The sequence below is a fragment of the Bos grunniens genome, chromosome 19, assembly GCF_055505025.1.
Source record: "Bos grunniens cultivar Pamir isolate PY7600 chromosome 19, Bosgru_T2T1.0, whole genome shotgun sequence".
Lineage (NCBI taxonomy): Eukaryota > Metazoa > Chordata > Mammalia > Artiodactyla > Bovidae > Bos > Bos grunniens.
Genome location: NC_141183.1, coordinates 44008433 through 44032303, shown reverse-complemented (window position 1 = coordinate 44032303; position 23871 = coordinate 44008433). Strand labels below are relative to the sequence as shown.

Genomic DNA, 23871 nt, shown 5'->3' with positions numbered 1-23871 from the left:
GGACTGTAGCCTGCCAGGCTCCTCTGTCCATGGAATTTTCCAGAATATCAGAGTGGTTGCCATTTCCTACTCAAGGGGATCTTTCCGACCCAGGGATAGAAACTGCATCTCCTGCGCTGGCAGGCTGAGTCTTGATTTTATCAACAGTGCCAGCTGGGAAGCCCATACGAGGCACCTAGAAGTAGTCAAATTCACCATCAGACAGTGGAATGATGGTCGCTGGGTCTCAAGGGAGGGAGAGATGAGCGGTTTAATTAATTGTTTAATGGGCACAGAACTTCAGTTTGGGAAAATGAAAAGTTCAGTAGATGGACTGTGGTGATGGTTGAGAATACATAAAAGGAGGGTCATACCCACCAGGATAGCTAAAACAAAAGACTAAGAACCAAGTGTCAGCAAGAGCATGGAACAACAAACTCCCATACATCGCTGGTGGGAATGTAAAAGCTGAAACTGTGACCCAGCAATTCTTTTCCTATATATTAACCCAAAGAAGAGAGTTCATGTGCAAACAATAATACACACACAAGAATGTCTATAGGGCACTTTATCCATAATAGTCAAACACTAGGTACAAGTCGAATGCCCATCAACAGACAAATTAATTAATTAATTACAGGGTAGTCATAAAATGCAATACTATTCAGCATAAAAAAGAACAAAGTTGAGCTTACAAAGTGAGATAAAAGAATCTCACAGATACTATGTTAAATGGAAGAAGTTAGATAGATAATGGATCATTTCTCTTGCCACTTTCAAGAATTTTTTTCTTTAATTTTTAGAAGCTTGATTATGTGTCTTGGCACGAATTTTTTTTTTTTTTTTAGGATTATCCTATATGGGATTTTTCCAGCTTCTTTAATCTGTGTCTGTTGCCAAGTTTGGGAAGTTTTCATCCATCTTTGCTTAAAATATATTTTAAGCTTCACTCTCTTTTCCTAGGGCTCCAATGACACTATTCTTTTGTTATAGTCTCATAGGTCCCTACAGCTCTGTTTTTCCCATATATTTCTTTTTACTGTTCAGATTTGAGAATTTCTATTTTTTATCATCAAGTTCATGAATTCTTTCTTCTGTCTTCTCTCTGTTCTTCCCTTAAGCCCATCAACTGAGTTTTAAATGTTTGGTTACTGCATTTTTCAGTTCTAAAATTTCTCCTTGATTCTTTTTGATATCTTTTATTCCTCTGATGAGATTTTTCAGTTTTTTATTTGTTTCAAAGATGTTTGTCATTGCTTGTTGAAATATTTTCATGATGCCTGCTTTAAAATCCTTGCCAGGTAAGTCTAGCATCTGTTTCATCTTGGCATTAGTCTGAGAATCCCATGAAATGTTATACAACTACAGTCTAGGGGCCTGAGATGCTAAGAAAAATTGTTTCTGACTTCCCAAAATTATGATAGGAACTGAGAACCAAAGGAACTGGATCTACCATGCAGCAAAGTCCATGAGCCACCAGGGACTTCCCTGGTGGTCCAGTGGCTAAGACTTCAGGCTCCCAATGCTGGGGGCCTGGGTTCGATCCCTGGTCAGGGAACTAGATCTCACATATGCCACAAGTAGGAACTCATATGCTGCAACTCAGAGTTCACACGCCACAACTAAAGATCCCGCATGTCACAGCTAAGACCTGGAACAGCCAAATAAATAATCTAAAAACCAAAAAGCAAAGTCCATGAGCTACCAGCTTGAAGTAAGCCACCTTTCCACCAGGCCTGCCAAGAGATGAACACTCGTAGGAGTCAGGGACAGACCCCCTTCTCTCCACCACCTGGGTCTATATAAAGCTGGTGGTTTAGGGTGAGTGGGGAGATGCTTCTTGGGGAAGGACAGTGTTTGTGAAAAGAACTTCTTCTATCCTTACTCCCCTGGGGTTGGAGAGGGAGGAGTGGGCCTTTGACTAGTTCAAATGGGGATGAGACTCAATAAAAACCTGGCAGTGTCTGCACGATGGGGAGATGGACACTTCATTGCCTATTTGATGTCCACTGAGCCGCCCTGACGCTACTGGAGTGGCAGTGTCAAGAGAGGGCAAGAACTCTCCCCTCAACCCTGCCAGCAACCAGGACCTGCGGGTGCCAGACTTGGGGCGGCTGGAGAGCAAGATGAGCTGGGAGGCTGCTGGTTTGCTGGAAATGAGGAAGCAAGCTCCACCGGGCACAGAGGAAGGAGTGGCAGGGCCTTCCTGCTGGCAGTCAGCCTGAAGATGTCCAGTCTCAAGGGACTCCCACGTCCTGGCAGAGTTGCTTAACACCATAGTGTACCAAGGGAGTATGGTCTGCGTAAGTGGGAAGGAGTATTTCATCACTGACATTGTTTGGTATTTTCTGGGCATAATGGAGACAAACACAGACTGAGTTTTGTCAGTTTTATGATCGCTTTTCAATTCTGTATGGACCATGCCCCCAACACACACGCCCCTCAACATGCCACTTGACATCGATGTCAACACTGAGTCTCTTGCAGGTGGGCTCTTAGCAGGTACCTCGTCTGACCTGAAACAGGGAGTAACCACGGAGGACAGAGGGGTTGACTGACAGCAGACATACTTCGTCCAGCACACACACACACATCTCAGAAGGAAAGGAGCCTCCTGGGACAGGAGGCCTGGGAGAGGAGGCATGTTTGGAACTGAAACAGGATTGAAGTTTTTAAATGGAGAGAATGTACATAACATCATTAATATTAAGGTTTAATAACTTAAATGAGACTGTTCCCTTCCCACTGCCCCAGCTTTATGGAGCTGTAACTGACAAATAAAATTGTATACATGTGTGAAGTGTACAAAAGACTTTAATAAATGCAAATGACTAATGTTATGGGGACAGCCTGAGAAGTCCTGTTGGTTTCTCATCAACAGAAGCTTGCCTGCAGAAAAGAGGGCTGAGAGTACCACTCTCAGATAAATGATACTATTGATCAATATCAGAAAAATGATATTATTCCTTGTTAAACAGTCAGTGAGGTGCAATTCCTCAAGTAAAGCAGCTATATTGGGGGTTTTTTCCTATGATAACACATAGGTACATTTTTCTGGGAAGACAGTGTATGCTTTCAACCTATTCTCAAGGGGCTCCTGGATTCAAAGAAGATTCAAGAGCATCAGGCCTACAGACAACCCAGTCCATTACCTGATGACACGTTCTTAGTATACTGTGTTCAGCAGACATTGTCTTACCTCTGTGTGACCATGGACAATTTACTAACCCTCTCTGTTCCCAAAGTTCATCACCTGTAAATGAGAATAACACCACCAACCTCATAAGGCTGTTAAGAGCATCAAATGAGTAAATGTAAGGGAAGTGCTTAAAATGGAAGCTGCACTTATGTATTTATATATGTGTGTCCCACTCCAGTGTTCTTGCCTGGAGAATCCCAGGGACGGGGGAGCCTGGTGGCCTGCAGTCTATGGGGTTGCACAGAGTCGGACATGACTGAAGCGACTTAGCAGCAGCAGCATGTATTGGTAAAGAAGCTGCCTGCAATGCAGGAGACCCCAGTTAGATTCCTGGTTAGGGAAGATTCCCTGGAGGAGGAAATGGCAACCCACTCCAGTATTCTTGCCTGGGAAATCCCATAGATAGAGGAGCCTGGCAGGCTACAGTCCATGGGGTTGCAAAAGAGTCAGACACGACATAGCAACTAAACAACAGCAAATAGAAGCAATGCTATTATTTTTTTTTTACTACTTTTACTTTCTATTCCTCTCGGAAAGCCAGAATTTCTGCATGAATGTCAGTCTCCCTAGCAAGTGACTCACTTAAGTGATGCCTGTTTCTAAAGTATTTTTTTCCTACAGCAAAGTCAAGACAGAGCCAAGAGCCAAGAAGGGATATTAGCCAAAGAGCTGAATCACATGTCTCACCCAGACAGGGAAAACCCCACAGTTGTCATGCTCAGAACAAAACTGGGTGCCTCAGAATGCACCAGTTTAATAAAATGGGGAAGTTAGGGAGCTCTCTTCCTGTCCTTTGATTTGATTTTGGCTTAATGTCCCTCCCATGAGGGCACAGCCCCTTGCTTCTCAATGCCAACTCATCCCCTCTGTTGTCCATAAAACAGCTCAGTGTTCCAGAAAGAAGACTGTTACTCATCACCCCTGCCATTCACTTGGCATCTTGTGTCTTCCAAAGGGCACACAGCCAAAAAGAATCCACCCCTAGGCTGTCCCCAAGTGGAAACTGTCTCATTTAGAGGCTTCTAATCAAGAGATGGAATGGCCGCATTCAATTCTGTACCTACTTCCTTATGAGGCAATTTCTCTCGATCCAGAGTTGTGAGCTTCCCTCCAGAATGCCTCATAGGAATGATAAGGGTCTCCTTGGTCCGAAACTCACTTGCAACATGGAGGTTTGCAGATGGCTCCAAAGAACCAGATGAGAGAGGGCAAGGAAACAAGTTAATTGATCTCCTACAACTGTGTATCAGAAAAGCTGTTATTGTATATACACAGTCAAACATTGGAACTGGGCCAGTTTGGTAAAACCAATATTTGTCCTTGGTCAGGGACCCACTCTTACTATAGATAGCAGGCAGGGCTTTGTTCTACCATCCCAGAAGTCCATGCTCCAGGTGGAAAAGCCAAAATGTGCCCACTGGGAATTTCCTACAGCTGAGGCTCCTGCTCAGCCCATGAAGTCAGTGCCGTTCTTCACGTCTCCTTTGGCCAAAGGCTGTCCTGGTTGTTTCATTTTCTCTCTTGACAGCATCACACAGGGGTAAATACAGTATTGAGCAATCACTGGAAAAAGAAGAAACTGGGCTTTTCTGGTGGTTTGCTCAAGCTGATTTGTTTGTAGTACCTGTACCGGCTGTGTCTCTAGCATCCATCTTTCTGGAAGTCAGTTCATGATGAGCAACCACTTCACATCCCTGAACCAGAGTTAAAAATAAACGTGACATGGAATTAGGCTTATATTCGGAGCATAATTATGAGTTGACGGCTTTCCTTGGAAGGACCATCATTGATTTATGTTTTCATGATTTCATGGTAAGGTGGGGGCCACTTTTGCTCCTGCAAAACTACAGCTGAAGACATCTCTGAGCAAGTTATCTCAAGTCCCTTACATGAGGATCTACAAAATTTAATTTTCCAAAAATATAATGCCAGTTAATGCTGGCATTCTTCAAACAAAACTAGATGCAGCCCAGCTGCTTTGCTTCTCCATCTCCTCCCCTCCTTTCTCCATCTCCTTCAGATAATGATGATGAAACTCACATGGCCCACCATTTCTACTTTTGCCTTGAGGGTTAGGAAGCTCAGGGTTAAATTTTATGCTCAAACTATTTTATCTACATTTCTGAAAGTACTTCCTATTTTTCCATAACCAGCTTCTGGTCCGTTTTTAAATTTTCCATTTTCACTGTATTTAAAATTAAAAAAACCCTTTCTGTCCTTTGTTTTTTTTTAAATAAAGAGGCAGGCTAAAATTAATTAACTAATTAAACCTGAGTTGGGAAGATCCCCTGAAGGAGGAAATGGCAACCTGCTCCAGTATTCTTGCCTGAAAAATCCCATGGACAAAGGAGCCTGGCGGGCTACAGTCCATAGCATCGCAATGAGTGGGACACGGCTGAGCACACACAATTAAACCTGACTTTGGGGTTAAGTGCCCACGCTCCTTAAAATAGTTGATCACCTAATGTTCAGTGAGGCATTGGTTACAGCTATTGTTCACAAAGAATTGGCTCTGGGTGGGGTTTGGGTTACTGATTTGAATCTGTTTTCTTGGAGCCAATTTGAATTCACTGGTAAGGCTGAAGGACTGTCACTTCCTACAGTCCTTTGTTCGAAAGGATGGTGTTTTGCATCACAGCCCAGGGAGACAGGTGCAGTGAAGCAAAACAGCTTTTTCTCCTCTCGCCAAACGCTTTGCACAACTACACACATCCATGCTCTTATCTTTGAGCTAAACCTTGCTACAACAAGGAGCCGCCCTGCAACATTCTCAATAGAACAAAAGACTCCTAAGCCTTGGGAAACAGAAGCGGTCCACTTGATAGAACAATTGTCAACTAGTATATTACAAGAACAGCTACATTTGGACTGAGCTCAAGGTTGGTTACAGTGAGGTGTGACTGTTTCTGGTTTACAGGTTGAGTAAACGCAGGACTCAAATTTGCCTTAGGGTTCCTTTATTGACAAAATCAATCAACCACAATTCATTAATTACAGCCCTCAGTTAACTGGAATTTTATCTATCCATCTCATTCCTAAATGTAGATTTTCAGCTTTTAACATAAAAGGCCAAGTTATAAGAAGTTAAGTGTATGTCTGAGAGATAATAAAAGTACTAATATCCAAAGAATGACCTTGATTTAGCTCAAGTTTTTGGCTGTATGTACCCAAATTGGAAGAAGCCTTGCTGTACTCAGCCCATAGAAACTATATTATCCTTGGCTACTGAAGGCAAAAGCATTGTCTCTCAATATAATTTTTTTAAGATTTTTTTGATGTGGACCATTTTTTAGAGTCTTTATTGAATTTGTTATAATATTAATTCTGTTGTATTGGTTTTTTGGTCCTGAGGCATGTGGGATCCTAGCTATCCAACCAGGGATGGAACCCACACCTGCTGCATTGGAAGGTGAAGTCTAAACCACTGGATCGCCAGGGAAATCCCTATAATTTTTATTAAGGACACACAAGTGTATCAATCAAGATAGAGTGAATTTCTGTTCAAGTAAATCAGGAAGAGCAAGATATCATAGCAGTCTCTTCCATAAGCACCCTAGAGAAGCAAGTTTTGCCAAGATGCTTCTCCTTGAGACATTAAAAATCCCACTCCCACCCCGTGTGACCTGACAGCTTCGAGTCAATTCCTTAAGGAAGTAAGGGTGTTGCAGAAACCAGTACTCGAGAAACCAAGCACCACTCGGAGAGCTGGAGAACACAGGTTTATTACGCTGGCGGGCCCAGAGGAGTTAACACTCCAAGTTCTGAGCCTGGAACAAAGGGATTACAGAGTTTTTACAGACAGACTGTAGTGGGCAACACTAGCTGTTGTTAAACAACAATAGGCTGGTTTAAACTAAGGGGTTTCACGCACGCACGGTAACAGTGGTCAAGATGGGGAGGAGGATGCCTGTCCTGGACAGGCATGATTAAGCAGATCTGCAGGGGCTGGGCAATTGCAAAGAGCAGGACAAGGGTGAGTGAGATAAACTCCAGTTCCTAGTATTGCAAGTCCCCACTTTCTGAGACTACGTGACCTACGTGATCTAGATTTTGCAAGGGGCAAGCTGAGTTACAGAGGCAGAAGGAGAAGGAGGTTATGTAAAATTTTAACGTTTCCTCTTCAAGGGGAGCAATTAAGTAAGCCCCTGGGCCACAACTACTGAGCCCATCTGCCACAACTGGAGAAGCCTGTGCACTACCCCCCTGCATTGCAATGAAGATCCCTAGCAGCCAAATAAAAAAAGAGACAGAGAGAAGAAGAATGAACCTGACCATCATGGTCAAGAACAATTTGCTAAGGGGGACAGGGATCAAAGTGGGGAGACTAGTTCAGAGGCTATTAAAATAAGTCAGGCAAGAAATGATGGTCACTTGGACAAGGATGGTGGCAGGAGAGGTGGAATGAAGCGGTCAGATTATAGGTATAGAGCTAACAAGATTCGCTAATGGATTAGATAGTGTGGTGGGAGAAAAGGAGAGTAAATGGTGACTGCAAGGGTTTTCCTTGAGCAAGTGGAAGGGCAAAAGCACTTTATCTGAGAAGAAGCAGATGGCAGGCAGGAATGGAAGTCGTATTTGGACACCTCCCTAGAGGTGAGAAGGAAACTACAAACCAGGAATGTGTGGTGTCTTTGAAGCCAAGTGAAGAATGTGCCTGAGGGAGAAGGGAGGAGGGATCACTGCAAATGCTGCTGATGAGATCGCTGAGATGGGGACTGAGAGCTGAGCGATGGATTTAGCAACCTGACAGCCACTGGGGAACTTCACATGTGAGAGAAAGTCGCTCAGTTGTGTCTGACTCTTTGCGACATGGACTGTATAGTCCATGGAATTATCCAGGCCGGAATACTGGAGTGGGTAGCTTTTCTCTTCTCCAGGGCATCTTCCCAACCCAGAGATTGAACTCGTCTCCCTCATTGCAGGCAGATTCTTTACCAGCTGAGCCACAAGGGAAGCCCAGGGGACTTTGACAAGTGCACCACTAATCACTGAAGTCCTCAGGCACCGCTCCAAGCATGGAAATTCAGGTTCTGTGATGCGGAAGATGCTGGAAGAAAAACGCGCTCTTAACTCCAAATTCTGCAGCTGTCTTGGGAGTCAAAGCAGCAAGTCACACCCAGACCTGCAACACCATAGACCCTAAGCCGAGAGAGAGTCGCATTATCGATACAAGCAAGTCCATTTGTGTGAAAGCAGACAGGGAGCTGCTGGGAGTTCGAAAGTAGGATTCCAAGTTCCCAGCCAATCCACTGGCTCCTGTAACATACTGATAAACAAACCAACTAACCAACTCAGAAGCAAAGCAGTATTGAAAAGGCAGCAGCAGTAGCATTATAAAACTATCTGAGATCTAAACCCTTCCACCTCCAAACAGAAGTGATTAGAATAGTCATTCAGTTCCTTTAGGGCAGGGACTCTGCTTCACAGGCATACACCATGCCGGGAACAGAGTAGATACTTAATAAGGGTTGCTTGTTGATTGGCTGATTGCTATGTCTCTTACATGTTATCTCATTTAATATTCACAATACTCTTCAATATAGTCACAATACTCTTCAAGAATTGATGCTTTTGAGAGTAAAACCTATCTGACCTTTAGGGCATGAAACATCAGAACTTGCTGTAATGGGAGATCAGGCCTTTATGTAATCCATTTACATTAGGGACAGAGAGCATTTTCTTTTGCTTGACAGGTTGACATGCCTTCATGTGTTTTCCAGTTAATTAGCAGAATCATTTAGGCACTGAGGGTTTTGATGATCTCAATAAAAATACCTATTTATGTAAAAAAAAAAGAATTGATGCTTTTGAACTGTGGTGTTGGAGGAGACTCTTGAGAGTCCCTTGGACAGCAAGGAGATCTAATCAGTCAATCCTAAAGGAAATCAGTTCTGAATATTCATTGGAAGGACTAATGCTGAAACTGAAACTCCAACACTTTGGCCACCTGATGCAAAGAACTGACTCCTTGAAAAAGACCCTGACGCTGGGAAAGATTGAAGGCAGGAGGAGAACGGGATGACAGAGGATGAGATAGTTGGATGGCATCACTGACTAGATGAACATGAGTCTGGGCAAGCTCCAGGAGTTGGTAATGGACAGCAGCAACATGCAACAAACTGAATATAGGTTTTGGAGTTGGACAAACTTATATTTGAATCCCAGAGTCCCCAAGTGCTCATTATAAAGCTCTGGGCAAGTCATTTAACTTTTTTGAGCTTCGATTTCCTTATCCATAAAATGAGGTAATAATAATTACTTTGAGGATGTTGTATTACATGAGACAACTTGCATAATTGTAGATACACAATAAATGCTATTCCTCCTTTCCTCAACCTAACAGTCAAGGGAGCAGGGGAGACAGAATTATGTAACTGTTATTATTTCTCTGCTTTGTTTCAATGGTTCTCAGAGTGCTATTGTAACCTGTAGCATCACTTGGGAACTTTTAGGATGCCAATTCTCGGGCCCCACCAACACCTACTGTCTCAGAACCTCTGCGGATGGGGCCCAGTAATCTGTGATTGCATGTGCTCTCTGGTTTGAGAACCACAGCTCTGTTTCATTATGGACCCAGTCTGCAACATAGCCACGGAGGAAACTTGAGTAGCTGAGTAACTTGGCAAGATCACAAAGTTATTCACTGAAGACGCCATTCAAATAAGGATCTCAGGCAAAAGAGTGCTCTTATTCCCAACAATAATTACCAATGGAACATAGATTTTTCTCATTTTACAATTGAAAATATGGGACTCTCTGCCTTTGTGAGCCTTACTAAACTTTCTTATAAGGCAGTTTCTCTGTTCCTGTTTCTTTTCCCTACTCAAAACTATGCCTGGTGGTAAGTACTCTATGTATCTTCTGTTACTCATGGTGAGGAAAAATATGCTAACATGTATAAATACATGTTAATAACCAGGCTCGAAGTAAACCGGCATGCATGTTAATTCAGGTGTCCTTCTAGGAGGGGGAGTTGGCACAACACAGCTCTAAGAAGAAGAGAGACGTTTGGCCCTCTCTGTCCTGTGGCCCTGCAGTAGGCTCAGTGTCATGGCCACAGCATCATAGCTGGGTGTGTATCCAGCCAAAGCACTGGGGGTGGGAGGGGAACAGATTTTCAAAGTACGGTAGTCCTGGACAGCACGTGCTGGTAAACCGGCTCTTAGGGGTGTCCTGATTTTCATGGTGAAACACTCTCCCTACGGATGATTTCAAGCTACCATGGTAGAACATCCTGCTAGCAAAGTTGCTGAATCTTCAACCACCAGCAGTGGGCAGTGGAGCTGGCCCCAGCACACCGTTGTGACATCGCCTATCGGTGGGCCCCATTTTGACATGGCAACTGGCACGGTGTTTTGCTTATTGTACTGGCAAGTGCCTTCAGAATGCTTTGCAGTATGCCTCCTGAGGCAGTAATCACACTGAATGTGACTTGATGAACCCTGCCTGATTCTCAGGAAACCAAATTTATATGTTGGATTCTTTCAGTAGAAACAATTATTTTGACTTTACACCTATTTTGACTTTACACCTATTTTGACTGGCACTTGTAAAAGCAGGATGACCAAAATTATTATTTTCAACTAAATAGAATGTTGACAATAATATGAAATAGATTAGAAGGTAAAGATAAGCTCCTTCCTTGAAAATCTCTTCAGAAAAAATTATTATAATACATAAGTGTATGTTTATATTATATATTAATAGAAGAGTTTTATAAGTATTAAATAAACAGTCTTTGGCATAATTTTACATGGTTAGATCTTCAGGAAATTTTATTTGTTCCAATATTTCTATGTATTGCTGAGAAGAATGGAGTGAATTATAGTATTCTGAAGTGAGGTAGTTGACCTCAATTACACAAAGGATAGGAAATTTTTAGAAAGAAGATCATGGTTTTATTTTTTGCCTGTAGTCTCAGGATTAAATTCACTATCAAATTCTTTTTTCTATTCATTCTTAAATTATCCCAAGATTCTTGTAACCTCATAAATAAGACAGTAGACTAAATCAAATGCATTTCAACATTTTATAAATTCTAATCTTAAAAATATAAACCTATTTATTCATAAAATTTATTTTTAATTTATATCTAGCAGAGTATTTTGTTTTTTAAGAGAGCGGAATTTTTAATATTTATTTTTATGTATTTATTTGGCTGTGCCGAGTCTTAGTTGTTGTGGCTTGCAGGGTCTTTAGTTGCAGCATGTGGGACCCAGTTCCCTGACCAGGGATCCAATCCAGGCCACCTGCATTGGCAACACAGTCTTAGCCACTAGACCACCAGGGAAGTCCCTTGAAAACAGTTACTGGTGGAAGTGAAAATTGATTCAACTTCCATGCATGGCAACTTCACCACCTCATTCAAACTTACAAATATATCGATACGTACCTTTTCACCCAGCAAGTCCATTCCAGGAACTTACTCTACCGGTATACTTGCCTTGTATGAAATGACATTTGCTCAGCATTATTCACTGCAGTGTTGTTTATAATAGCAGCAGAATGTGTCTCTCAATAGGAGATGACTGAAAATGTTGTGATGCCTCCATGCATCACAGTGAACTAAAATGAACCATGCTAAGTCACTTCAGTTGTGTCTGACTCTGTGGGTCCCCGTAGATGGCAGCCCACCAGGCTCCCCTGTCCCTGGGATTCTCCAGGCAAGAACACTGGAGTGGGTTGCCATTTCCTTCTCCAATGCATGAAAGTGAAAAGTGAAAGTGAAGTCGCTCAGTTGTGTCCGACTCTTAGAGACCCCATGGACTGCAGCCTACCAGACTCCTCCATCCATGGGATTTTCCAGAGAAGAGTACTGGAGTGGGGTGCCATTGTCTTCTCCAAAAATGGACCATAACAAAGGATAAATGAAGCCTTCTGTGCATTTGAAAAAAAAAAAAAGAATCCCAAGATACATTATTAAGTCTTAAAGAAAATCAAGGTCAGAGCAGTTTATAAATGACTACCATTTGTGTGGGTTAGAAAAACCCAAATCAACAATAACAATGGGAAAAAAAAAAAAAACAGGCAAAGGGAAAAATATGTACAGCTTTTCTGTACTTAGCATGACTTGAAAAGGAGACCCAAGAAACTAGTAACTTGAGAAAGGGAAACCGGACGGCTGGGGGGTGGATTGTTGTTGTCGTTTAGTCGCTAAGTCATGTCCGACTCTTTTTCAACCCGCCAGGCTCCTCTGTCCGTGGGATTTCCCAGGCAAGAATACCGGACTGGGTTGCCATTTCCTTCTCCAGGGGATCTTCCCCACCCAGGGATCGAACCTGCGTCTCCTGGATTGCAGGTGGATTCTTTTACCTCTGAGTCACCAGGGAAGCCTGGGGAGTGGGTTGAAGGGAGACTTTTACAGTGTCCCTTCTGAATTTTGAACTATGCAAACATCTTACCAATTCTAAAACTAAAAAAATTCACGTGGCAAGTACTCATTGGCTAAAGGAACTAATGAACTAGAAAACTGATTTATTAAATAAAGGGCTTCCAGTCAATACTCCTCTGTGCTCTTTAGAGGAAAAGGTTTTAGAGACTCCTAGCCTCTGCCCCTTCCCTAATTCTTGGCAGAGTCCCCACAGGGAATCACCAACAGAGGTGCTCTCCGGGCCTTCAGAAAGGCATGTGGGAAGAAAATATTTATTCCGGTCAGCTGGCATAATTTCCTGGAAAGGCCTCCCTTTTTCATCCTGAAACCATGCTTTCATGTGGCCCCACAGAGAAGCCAGTTGGAAGACTTTGCCAAGCCTGTTTAATTAGACTCCTTGCTGAAAAGCTGAGCCATTGGTCTCTGAGGTAGCAACTGGCCCCAAAAGATGGAATCACTTCTCCACAGGGAACTCTTTTTAAAAAAGTCTGATAGTTAATGCCTTCCTGCATACAAACCAGCATCTAAAAATTATTTACAATATTGAGAAAAGCAAAGTGAATAATACCAAAGTCTCCAGAATTGCAACAACCCGAAGAGCTGGTCTGTGAGTGCTGATTAAATTCCAGGGGAAAGGGTAGTGAACAGCACTGGTATGTGCTTTGGGCAGCTCGGGTGTCATCACTTGGGCTTGATAAGGAGGATGAAAAGGAGACTGACGACTTCCCGGGAGGAGGCTCCGGGTGCTCCGGGTGCCAATGAAGGAGAGTCCCATCCTACAGGCCTGCAGGCCAACAACAAACGGAGGGGAAAAGAATGGGAGGAGTGGGGGCCTTAACCCCTTCTCCCCCCATCTCCTTTTGTACTATAATGTGATCGTTTCTATAGCAACCTTACGGAGAAAGGATTACTGCCCCCTGCCCACCCCACTCTACAGATGAGGAAACAGGCTCAGAAAAGGGCAGCAACTTGTCTAAAATCTTTACAACTAACACGTGTCCAGCTCAGGAAAAGAGCCCAGGGCTCTCTACTGCTGGAGTTCATTCACTTTAGGATTTTTATCAGAATTTGTTTTAGGAAGGAAGACTAGAATTTTTTTTAACCTTCTATCTGATTAAGTCAGACAGCGTTCCTTGCCAAGATTTTTTGCTACTTTGTGTGTGTGTGTGTGTGTGTGTGTGTGCTGTGAGGGATCTTAACTCCCCAACCAGGGATGGACTCTGGCCTCCTGCAGTGGAAGCATGGCGTCTTAACCACTGTACTGCCAGGGAAGGCCCTATTCACTTTTTAAGTCAGAAACAATCATTTAGCTTCTAAGAACTTATGCCATTTTTATAATATTGCATCTCAATGTGCTATTTGGCATCTGTACATTATTTCCAACACAAGGAAGATGAATTCTTCCTTTTTCTTTCCTTCTCACCTTGGGTTCGTGCATATGAGCTCAATGAGGGATCCTCAAATTGTTTTATCAGTCAGAAGACAAAGAGAAAATTCCCAGGGGTCCCAGGACAGCCAGAGCCCCTGACTGGAGGTAGGATCTGGCTGCTCCGGTTACTTGGGTATTCACTTTCCATAAACTGTGTCTTTTGACTTTTCTGAAGACAAAACTGGGAGATACAATCTTACGTTAGCCATATGGACTTGTGTTAGACCTAAGAAAAACTTCTTAACGTATGATAAAAGAATGCAAGAAACAGATAATATTAATAAAACCAATGCTTCTTGTGCGTCCATAACTATTGCTACCCTGAAAGGAGCACTAATTCAAGCTGAAAGGGAGAGATGAAGGCGACAGGTGTGCGTGAGTGTGTGTGCTCAGTCGCTCCATCATTTCTGACGCTGCAATTCCAGGGACTGTAGACTGCCAGGCTCCTCTGTCTATGGGATTATCCTGGCAAGAATACTGGAGTGGGTTACTATTTCTTCCTCCAGGGAATCTTCCCAACGTAGGGATCGAACAAGAGTCTCCTGTGTCTCCTGGATTGACAGGTATCAGGAATCAAAGATCAACGAGCAAATTATTCATCTCTGACTGGTCAGTCGAGAAGATGTTGAACTGCCTTGCACACAAGGATGTTGCCTAGTACTATTGGTGATGTAATTTGAAGATCATTGAGAATGTATGTCTTCGTCAACCTGAACAAATCCAAAATGACCAACAAGGAAAGTAAAGGGCACCAACACCTTACCTGCCTTTTCACCATGATGGTTTCTGTCTACCAGGACCCAAGGTTCAATTCACTTCCAAACAGCAAGGACCTGGCTAATTCCTCTCTCTCTGTTCCCACAACAGCTCACCGAGTAAGTTCTAACTTGATGATGAGCAATGGAGGGCCGCATCAGGTTCTGATCCATCACTGAGAGCTTTTGTTTTTTCCTGTGGATTAGGAGTAAGAGGCTCTCCTGTCATCTCACTTAATGGAAGTGAGAACTAAATGAGATAATAATGTAGGATAGTGCTTTGAAAAAGTTGAAAATTTGATATTCAAATGTCATGATTTTATTGTTAACAACAGCAATTGTTTCTTGCTTTCCCAGCTAATTTTTTTTTTCCTGTTCTTAGAAAAAAAAAAAGAAAGTAATAATTGCTACAGCCTTCTCAGGAGCATGGGAATGCTGTTCAGTGAGAGCTTTCTAAATGGCTGTTTATTATTAACACCCACAGAATTTCTTCTTTTACACATCTCTTTTGGAATGGAGAGTCCTCTAGGGAATGGATGGTACCATCCACTTTCTGTGAAATGCCTCTTGGGTCTGACTCAGTGTAAATGATGAAGTAGGACAGTTGATCATCTTGATACAAACACATGCCTCCCCACAGCTGCATTTCTGCCTTCTGTTTCTCTGACCCAGTCCTCTACCCTCAACTTTTCCTTGATTCCATCCACCGTGCTTATGAAGGGGTTTCGGTCCCCCCATAATTTCTATTAAGTCGTTCTAAAGATCCCTTCCATAAACACACAACCCATAAGAAGCAGGATGATTGCTGCCTTTGGGCAGCATCAGACTATCTTTTAGCTGCTCCCCTTCCAACCAGACTGCTATGCCAAGCCCCTTCCATCAGGTGACTGTTGAGAACACATAGCCACCACCCCCTGTAGCAGCCACCACCTGGCTGAGTAATCCCATTCAATCGGCAAAACTTGACTGAGTGTTGGAGTCATACAAACCCAGCATCAATCCTGGTTCTACCATTAATGTCTGTGAGAGCCTGGGCCAGTCCTTCTCTCCCCTGAGCTTGTGTCCTCATCAGTCAATGGAAACATGAATGCTTCCTCTCATGGTGGCTGCCAGAATTCGAGATAACATACACCAAGCACCACCTCCGTATCAAGTACCCACGAAACATGCAGAAAGGGTAGATATTGAGTAACTATGAGAAACGTTCTAGAGATGGTAGAATTCTTAGGGAGAGATCAGAGTTGCCTGTGGACAGAGGTCAAGAAAGACTTTGTAGAGGAGCTTTGCAAGAAGGGTTAGGAGTCTGGCAGATGGACTGAGGGGAGGGCACGCCAGGCAGGGGAACAGAAACAAAGCTGGGACTGGAGCCCAAACCCCTGGGCCCAGTGGGGCAGGTAACAGGATGCAGCTGCAGCAGAGTAGGAGTGGGGAGGGAGGCTTGGGAGAGGAGGCCAGAGCCAGGAAGAAGCTAGATCAGAAGGGCCCTTTAGGGTCATTGTTAAGTTGTAGGGCACATGGTTTGGCCCACAATATAGTAAGATTTTTGCAGCAATGGCCATGTCAGAATACATTAATTATACTAGCAACTAGATAATGAGAATTGAACATCATATATTATAACCCTCCAAAATATAAGGGTCTCTGAGCTGATGGAAACCTTTGTAACCCTTCCAAGTCACACCAGGGTCTGCTGAGAGGCTGGTCCAGGAGGGATATCTCAGCAAAAGCTGGAGATGGAAGAGAACAAGGAGAGAATATCCAAGACCAAATCCTTGAGGGTCAAGAGAAGAGGAAATAAAACATAAATCTTAAGCCCAGGGATCAAGGAACTCAAAGATACAGGACTGAAATGATGTGACCTGGGAGGTAGAATGAAAGACATGTGAATTAAGAGCACTGGCTTTGAATTCAATCTCAGCCCTACTGTCCACTGGCTGTGTGACCCTGGGCAAATTGTTTTACTTCTCTGGGTCTTAATTCTTTCATCTGCAAAGTGAGGCTAATAATAGTACATACCGTTCAGAGAAAATTGAAGCAAGGCACTTATCACTTGACTGCCTGCAGGTAATAAGTATTAAAGATATAATAATCCATAAAAGTGATTCCAGAATACCCTCTTTCCCTCTCTTTTTTCCGCCTCTACCATCTTGCCCGCTGTCTTCTTTTGTTTTCCTTGCAAAACCTAAAAGGACAGTATTTTCAAGAATCCCTGTCTTCAGCAATGTTTTGCCTTTCTTCGTTTTGTTCCTGAGGCCAGAGAATAAGTTGGGAGATCACCCTCCCCTGATCATGGAGGAAGCTATGACATAAAGGACTCCAAATCCTATTAATGATGGTTGGGCCATTTAAAGAAAAACCATGCAGTGAAATTGACTTCTGGGGGCAAGTACAGGTCTATGAATTTCAACACATGTACACATTCATGTGACCACTACTACAATAGGACGAAGAACCGCCTTTTCACCCCCACATCTTCCTCGCACTACCTCTTGATAGATACACGCTCCCACCGCCCCAACCTCTGGTAACCACTGATGGGTCGTCAATTATTGTGGTTTTGTCTGAGACTGTCATATAAGTGGAATCATAACCTATGTAAGCTTGGTTACATGTAAACCGTGCTTCTCTTATCGTCATAATGCCACTGAGATTTACTCAAGTTGGTTTATGTATCACTAGTTAGTTCCTTTTGATTGCTGAGTAGTATTCCATGTTTGGACCTTTTGAAGAGAATACACAAGCATCCTTGGTGCTATTTCTTTTGTGTAGGTTGCCTTAGTGAAATTCAAAGCAATTGGTTCCAAGTAACAAATGGTGTATTTTTAATGTCTTCAGCCATGCACTCAGTTCTTAACTAATTTTCCCCTATGAGAAAGTGATGCCCTCGAAAAAAAAAAAAAAACAACATAACTTAATATATGCTTCCCCTATTGGGAGATAATCATTGAGAAAGGGCTATAGGTAGGCATCACTGGCATCCCACCGCACATGGTCCTCCTGCCTCCAGCCAGGTTCCAGGCTTCCCACATGGTCTCACAGGCAACCGTACCATGGATCTTCTGTGACAGCTTCCAAAGCCACTCCATGCCTACCTCAAGTGGCCTCGGTTTCAGCTGTCTGATGCCCCACCACTGCTCCCCAACAAGAGGACCAGCCATGTCTCTGGGGTTTTTTGTTGCCATGCTCACGTCACTCTCCTTCACTTCACTCCTGTGAGCCCATTCACATCTGCAGCCACTCATTTCTTCCTCCCATCAAAGGCCCTCTCCTGACCAGAGGTTTTTTTTTTCCAGCTTTATTGAGATATAAGTGACATGTGACGACCTTGTGTAACAGGTGTACAATGTGTGGACTTGATGCACTTATATGTTGCAAAATTATTACCGCCATTAATGATTAAAAACTCCATCACCTCATAAAATTACCATTTTTTTTTTATTTTGAGAACATTTAAGATATATTCTCCTTGAAACTTTCAAGTTTATAATAAAGTATTACTAGCTGTAATCACCATGCTACACACTAGACCCCACAGGACATATTTATCTTATAATTGAAACTTTGTACCCTTTATCCCCCCTTTCATCCCACACCCCAGCCCCTGGTAACCACCACTCTACTATCTCTATGAATTCAGCTTTTTTAGATTTCTCAGTTCAGTTCAGTTCAGTTCAGTCGCTCAGTCGTGTCTGACTCTTTGCGACCCCATGAATCACAGCACGCCAGTCCATCACCGACTGCCGGAGTTCACTCAGACTCACGTCCATCAAGTCAGTGATGCCATCCAGCCATCTCATCCTCTGTCATCCCCTTCTCCTCCTGCCCCCAATCCCTCCCAGCATCAGAGTCTTTTCCAATGAGTCAACTCTTCGCATGAGGTGGCCAAAGTACTGGAGTTTCAGCTTTAGCATCATTCCTTCCAAAGAACGCCCAGGACTGATCTCCTTCAGAATGGACTGGTTGGATCTCCTTGCAGTCCAAGGGACTCTGATATCATATATAGTTATTTGTCCTTCTCTGTCTGACTTATTTCACTTAACATAATGTCCTCAGGGTCCACACATGCTGTTGCAAACGGCAGGATTTCTTTCTTTCCCATGGCTGAATAATATTCCATTGTATATTTATATATGTCGCATCTTCTTTATCTATTCATCCATTGACAAGACACTTAAGTCAATTCCATATCTTGCCTATTGTAAATAGTGCTGCAGTGAACAAGGGACTACAGGTATCTCTGCCATATCCTGATTTCAATTCCTTTGGATACATACCCAGAAGCGGGGTTGCGGGGCCACGTGATAGCTCTATTTTTAATTTTTTAAAAGGAATCTCCACGCTGTTCTCCATGGTGGCTGTACCAGTTTACATTCCTATCAATCCTTGCTAACACTTAGCTCCTCTGACCAGAGTTGTAATTCTTGTATCAGAATCCTGAACAAGATGGCCTGGCTCTTGCAATGTCATAGTGCACTCTAATTATCAAGTCTTTGATTTTTACTCTCTCTCAGTCTCTAACACTGATGAGAATAGCTTGAGTTGAGTCAGGGGAACATTTATAGTGTTGCACCTCAGTGTTGCTTCCAAAATTGCCCTTCCTTCAACCAGGGTCTGCCCTAAAGCATTTTGTTTCTATCTTCCCAAAATTTAAATTTTCAGCTCACTGGGTGTGGTGGATGGTCTCTGAAGGTGGCCACCATCAATGTCTCTCTCCATTGTATGCGCATGCTACTCCTTCCATCAAGATGTAAAGTCTAGGAACTACGATGGTGGCCCAGTGCTTAAGATTCCACTGTCCCAGTACCTCCATTGCAGCAGACATTGCAGCAGATCCCTGGTTGCGGAATAAGATCCCACATGCTGCACATAGTGCAGCCAAAAAAAAAAAAAAGGACGTAGAGTCTAGTTCCTCTTTCCTTGAATCAGGGCTAGCCCTATGACTTGCTCTAACCATCAGAATGAGGCAGAAGTGTCACTCCAGTCCAGACTTTGAGGAAATGCAAAAGGTGAAACTCATATTCTGAGGAAGGCAGCCACCACAGAGTAAAGAAATGCATGGTCTTCTGAATGACAGACCATGTGGAGAGAAGCCACACAGAGGAAGACCAGGGTGCCACACATGTAAGTGAAATCTTCCCAAACCTCTCAGCTCAGCCCAGCCACCATCTGAACACAGCACAGAGTGGCCCAGCTGTCATTACTTGCCACCACCCAACCAAGCCCTGCCTGGATTCCTGACAGACAGAATAATGAGAAATAAGAAGTCACTGCCATTCTGAGCCACTGAATTTTGAGGTAACTTGTTACCCAGCAATGGATAAGAAAAACATGGAAAGGTAATCCTTCAGGTTTTCAAGAGGTGGCTTTCGCCCTTTTCCTTGCTTCAGCATCTCAGCCCACAGCCAGACCTGTGTTTCAACTTGTCTTCATGCTTCTCAGAAGGGCTTGAAGGTCTTTGTGCAAACAGAAGCCCTGGTCACTTCTGAAATGTGCCCTGACATGCCAGCCCCCACATGTGACATGAAAAGATGACTCCTTCTCTCTCCTCACATTTCTTTTCTGTTATGATAGAAGTTTTTAGGACGTTAAAATGAGTTTGCTTTCCCTAATCAGTGAAATAATGTATGTGTGTGCTAAGTTGCTTCAGTTGGGTCTGACTCTGTGCAACCCTGCGGACTATAGCTCACCAGGCTCCTCTGTCCATGGGATTCTCCAGGCAAGAATACTGGAGTGGGTTGCCATGCCCTTCTCCAGGGGATCTTCTCCACCCAGGAATCGAACCCATGTCTCTTACATCTTCTGCATTGGCGGGCAGGTTCTTTACCACTAGTGCCACCTGGGAAGCCCAGGAAATAATGTACAGAGAGAAATCAAATTGGCTGCAGACAACCTCCAGAGCAAGGAGACCCCATGCAATTAACAATCACAGCAGCTACATTTATTTAGTGTTAGCCATGTACCAGGCTCCAGGTTAAGTATGTTATATGCAGTATCTCACTGAATCCTCAGAACACACTGGGAGACAGCTATTATTTTTGTCTCCATTATACAAATGAGAAAAGTGTGGCTTAGTAACACTGAGTAACTTTCCCAAAGTCACATAGCTATTAGTCCATCTTTTAACAAGATCAGACGTCTTCTTCTGGGCTGTGGTAGCCATGTACACATCACAGAGACGCCTCAGTTCAGTGCTTTCAGGCACGGAAAGTGCCAAGGACAAGACCTCAGCACTCCCCGGCCCTTTCCATTCCCTGGCATATGTAAAAAGGGACATTATAAGTATGGCACGCTGGGATAATGGGTTGAGGTTGCTTCAAGTGGAGGTGACAAGCCTAGGGCACTCCAGCTGGGAAACTCAGTTAAACTTTTTGTAATCCAAGGTCACTTCATTTCCTCAAGTCTTTTTGTATCTCTTAGACTTCTAAGAGGGGATGAGAATTTTTTATAAAGTTTTTTAACATAACAATGTAGATAGGTTATCACCTCAGAGCCTTTGGAAGAGCAGCCTTCAGTCTCTAGAAAGGGCCCAACCTGGGAAATGTGAGTTCTTCAGATGTGACCCTCGACAAATGTTAGCCTCTGTAAGCTTGTTTCTCTCTGAAGAAAGGGGAGAATCATCTCACAGGATTATAAACTGTGCCCAGTTGAGTGCAGAAGGCACGAGGACTGGCCCTTGTTCCCAGTAGAAAACTTCAGCTTTGGACACCACTGGAAAGAGAAGACAATTGTTTCCTTCAACAGAAACTCATCAAGGAGGGTCAGTTCAGTTCAGTCGCTTAGTCGTGTCTGACTGTCTACAACCCCATGAACCACAGCACGCCAAGGCTTCCTATCCATCACCAACTCCCAGAGTCCATCCAAACCCATGTCCATTGAGTCAGTGATGCCATCCAACCATCTCATCCTCTGTCATCCCTTCTCCTCCTGCCCTCAATCTTTCCCAGCATCAGGGTCTATTCCAATGAGTCAACTCTTCGCATGAAGTGGCCCAAGTACTGCAGTTTCAGCTTCAACATCAGTCCTTCCAATGAACACCCAGGACTGATCTCCTTTAGGATGGACTGGTTGGATCTCCTTACAGTCCAAGGGACTTGCAAGAGTCTTCTCCAACACCACAGTTTAAAAGCATCAATTCTTCGGTGCTCAGCTTTCTTCACAGTCCAACTCTCACATCCATACATGACCACAGGAAAAACCATAGCCTTGACTAGACAAACCTTTGTTGGCAAAGTAATGTCTCTGCATTTTAATATGCTATTTAGGTTGGTCATAACTTTCCTTCCAAGGAGTAAGCGTCTTTTAATTTCATGGCTGCAATCACCATCTGCAGTGATCTTGGAACCCAAAATAATAAAGTCTGACACTGTTTCCACTGTCTCCCCATCTATTTCTCATGAAGTGATGGGACCGGATGCCATGATCTTCATTTTCTGAATGTTGAGCTTTAAGCCAACTTTTTCACTCTCCTCTTTCACTTTCATCAAGAGGCTCTTTAGTTCTTCTTCACTTTCTGCCATAAGCGTGGTGTCATCTGCATATCTGAGGTTATTGATATTTCTCCCAGCAACCTTGATTCCAGCTTGTGTTTCTTCCAGTCCAGCGTTTCTCATGATGTACTCTGCATAGAAGTTAAATAAGCAGGGTGACAATATACAGCCTTGACGTACTCCTTTTCCTATTTGGAACCAGTCTGTTGTTCCATGTCCAGTTCTAACTGTTGCTTCCTGACCTGCATATAGGTTTCTCAAGAGGCCAGTCAGGTGGTCTGGTATTCCCATCTCTTTCAGAATTTTCCACAGTTTATTGTGATCCACACAGTCAAAGGCTTTGGCATAGACAATAAAGCAGAAATAGGTGTTTTTCTGGAACTCTCTTGGTTTTTTGATGATCCAGCAGATGTTGGCAATTTGATCTCTGGTTCCTCTGCCTTTTCTAAAACCAGCTTGAACATCTGGAAGTTCACGGTTCATGTATTGCTGAAGCCTGGCTTGGAGAATTTTAAGCATTACTTTACTAGCATAAGGTATCAAGGAGGGTATCTTCTAGAAATTAACGACAGACTGGGTGGTACCTTTCAGATGCACTGGGATTTGTTCAGTTTTCTCCTGGCATCTAATTTCATTTTCTTTTTAGGAGTTTTATTGAGATGTAATTCACCTACCAGACAATTCACTCATTTAAAGTACACAATTCAGTGGTTTCTGACATACTCACAGAGTTGTACAATCATGATCTAATTTTAAAATATTTTCATCACTCCATAAAGAAACCCCGTACCAATCAGCAGTCACTCTTGCTCCTCCCAGCACCTATGTCCCAAGCCTCTAAGTTAATCTACTTTACGTCTCCATAGATTTGCCTACTACGGACATTTCACATAAAAGGAATCATACAACTTTGCACTTTGTGACTCGCTTCTTTCATTTATCATAGCAGGTTCACCCATGTCACAGGGTGTGTCCGGGCTTTATTCCTTATTGCTATTGTATGACTACACTACATTTATTTATCTGTTCATCAGTTGATGGATATTTGGGTTGTTTGCTTTCCTTTTTGCTATTATGAATAAAACCATGAACATTCATGTACAAGTGTTTTGTGTGGACGTGTGTCATTTCCCTTGGGTATATACACAGGAGTAGAATCACTGAGTCACATGGAACTCTACATTTAACATTTTGGAAAACTTTTGAACTGTTTTCCAAAGCAGCTGCAACGTTTGACATTCCCACCAGCAGTATATCAAAGTTCCAAGCTCCTCAAGCAGTGGTTTCTAACACAGCCAATTATGTACAGGGGCCCCAGACCACAGAGATGAAATCAACAGCATAGCCAAGATGAAGAATCAGGTAAGAATGCTTATTTACGTACATGCCTAGAGGTTGGAGGTTGAGCCTAGAAGACAGGTTGGCCCCCTGGGCAAATCTTATCACTCCAATTCAAGAATTTTAAAGATTCAGGGTAACAGGAAGGTGCAAACATCAGAAAAACATATTTTCAAAGTGATTAACCATTTCTCAGCCAGCAAATGTTACGTGTGTTTATACATGTGGGTTAATGTCTATAAACAGGAAACTTAATAGGGAAAAAAACACTTATTTAGTTTGATTAAAAACTAGATTGCTGTGGATAGTCACAG

The 23871-nt window shown here is 43.1% G+C and overlaps 1 protein-coding gene across 18 annotated transcripts in view; it reads right to left on the bottom strand.

Moving 5' to 3' along the window:
• Positions 1-6884: 6884 nt before the first annotated feature.
• The window catches only part of LYRM9 (LYR motif containing 9), a 35334-nt gene continuing 18347 nt past the window's right edge, over positions 6885-23871 (bottom strand). For 7 of the 18 annotated variants that reach the window (XR_015148199.1, XR_015148185.1, XR_015148189.1 and 4 more), the window contains one exon: positions 18149-21440. The gene's annotated coding sequence lies outside the window, so the exon portion shown is untranslated. Of the gene's footprint in view, positions 8226-18148; positions 22716-23871 lie in introns of those variants that run through there. The other 11 variants (XR_015148201.1, XR_015148187.1, XR_015148191.1 and 8 more) reach the window with 3 other exon arrangements.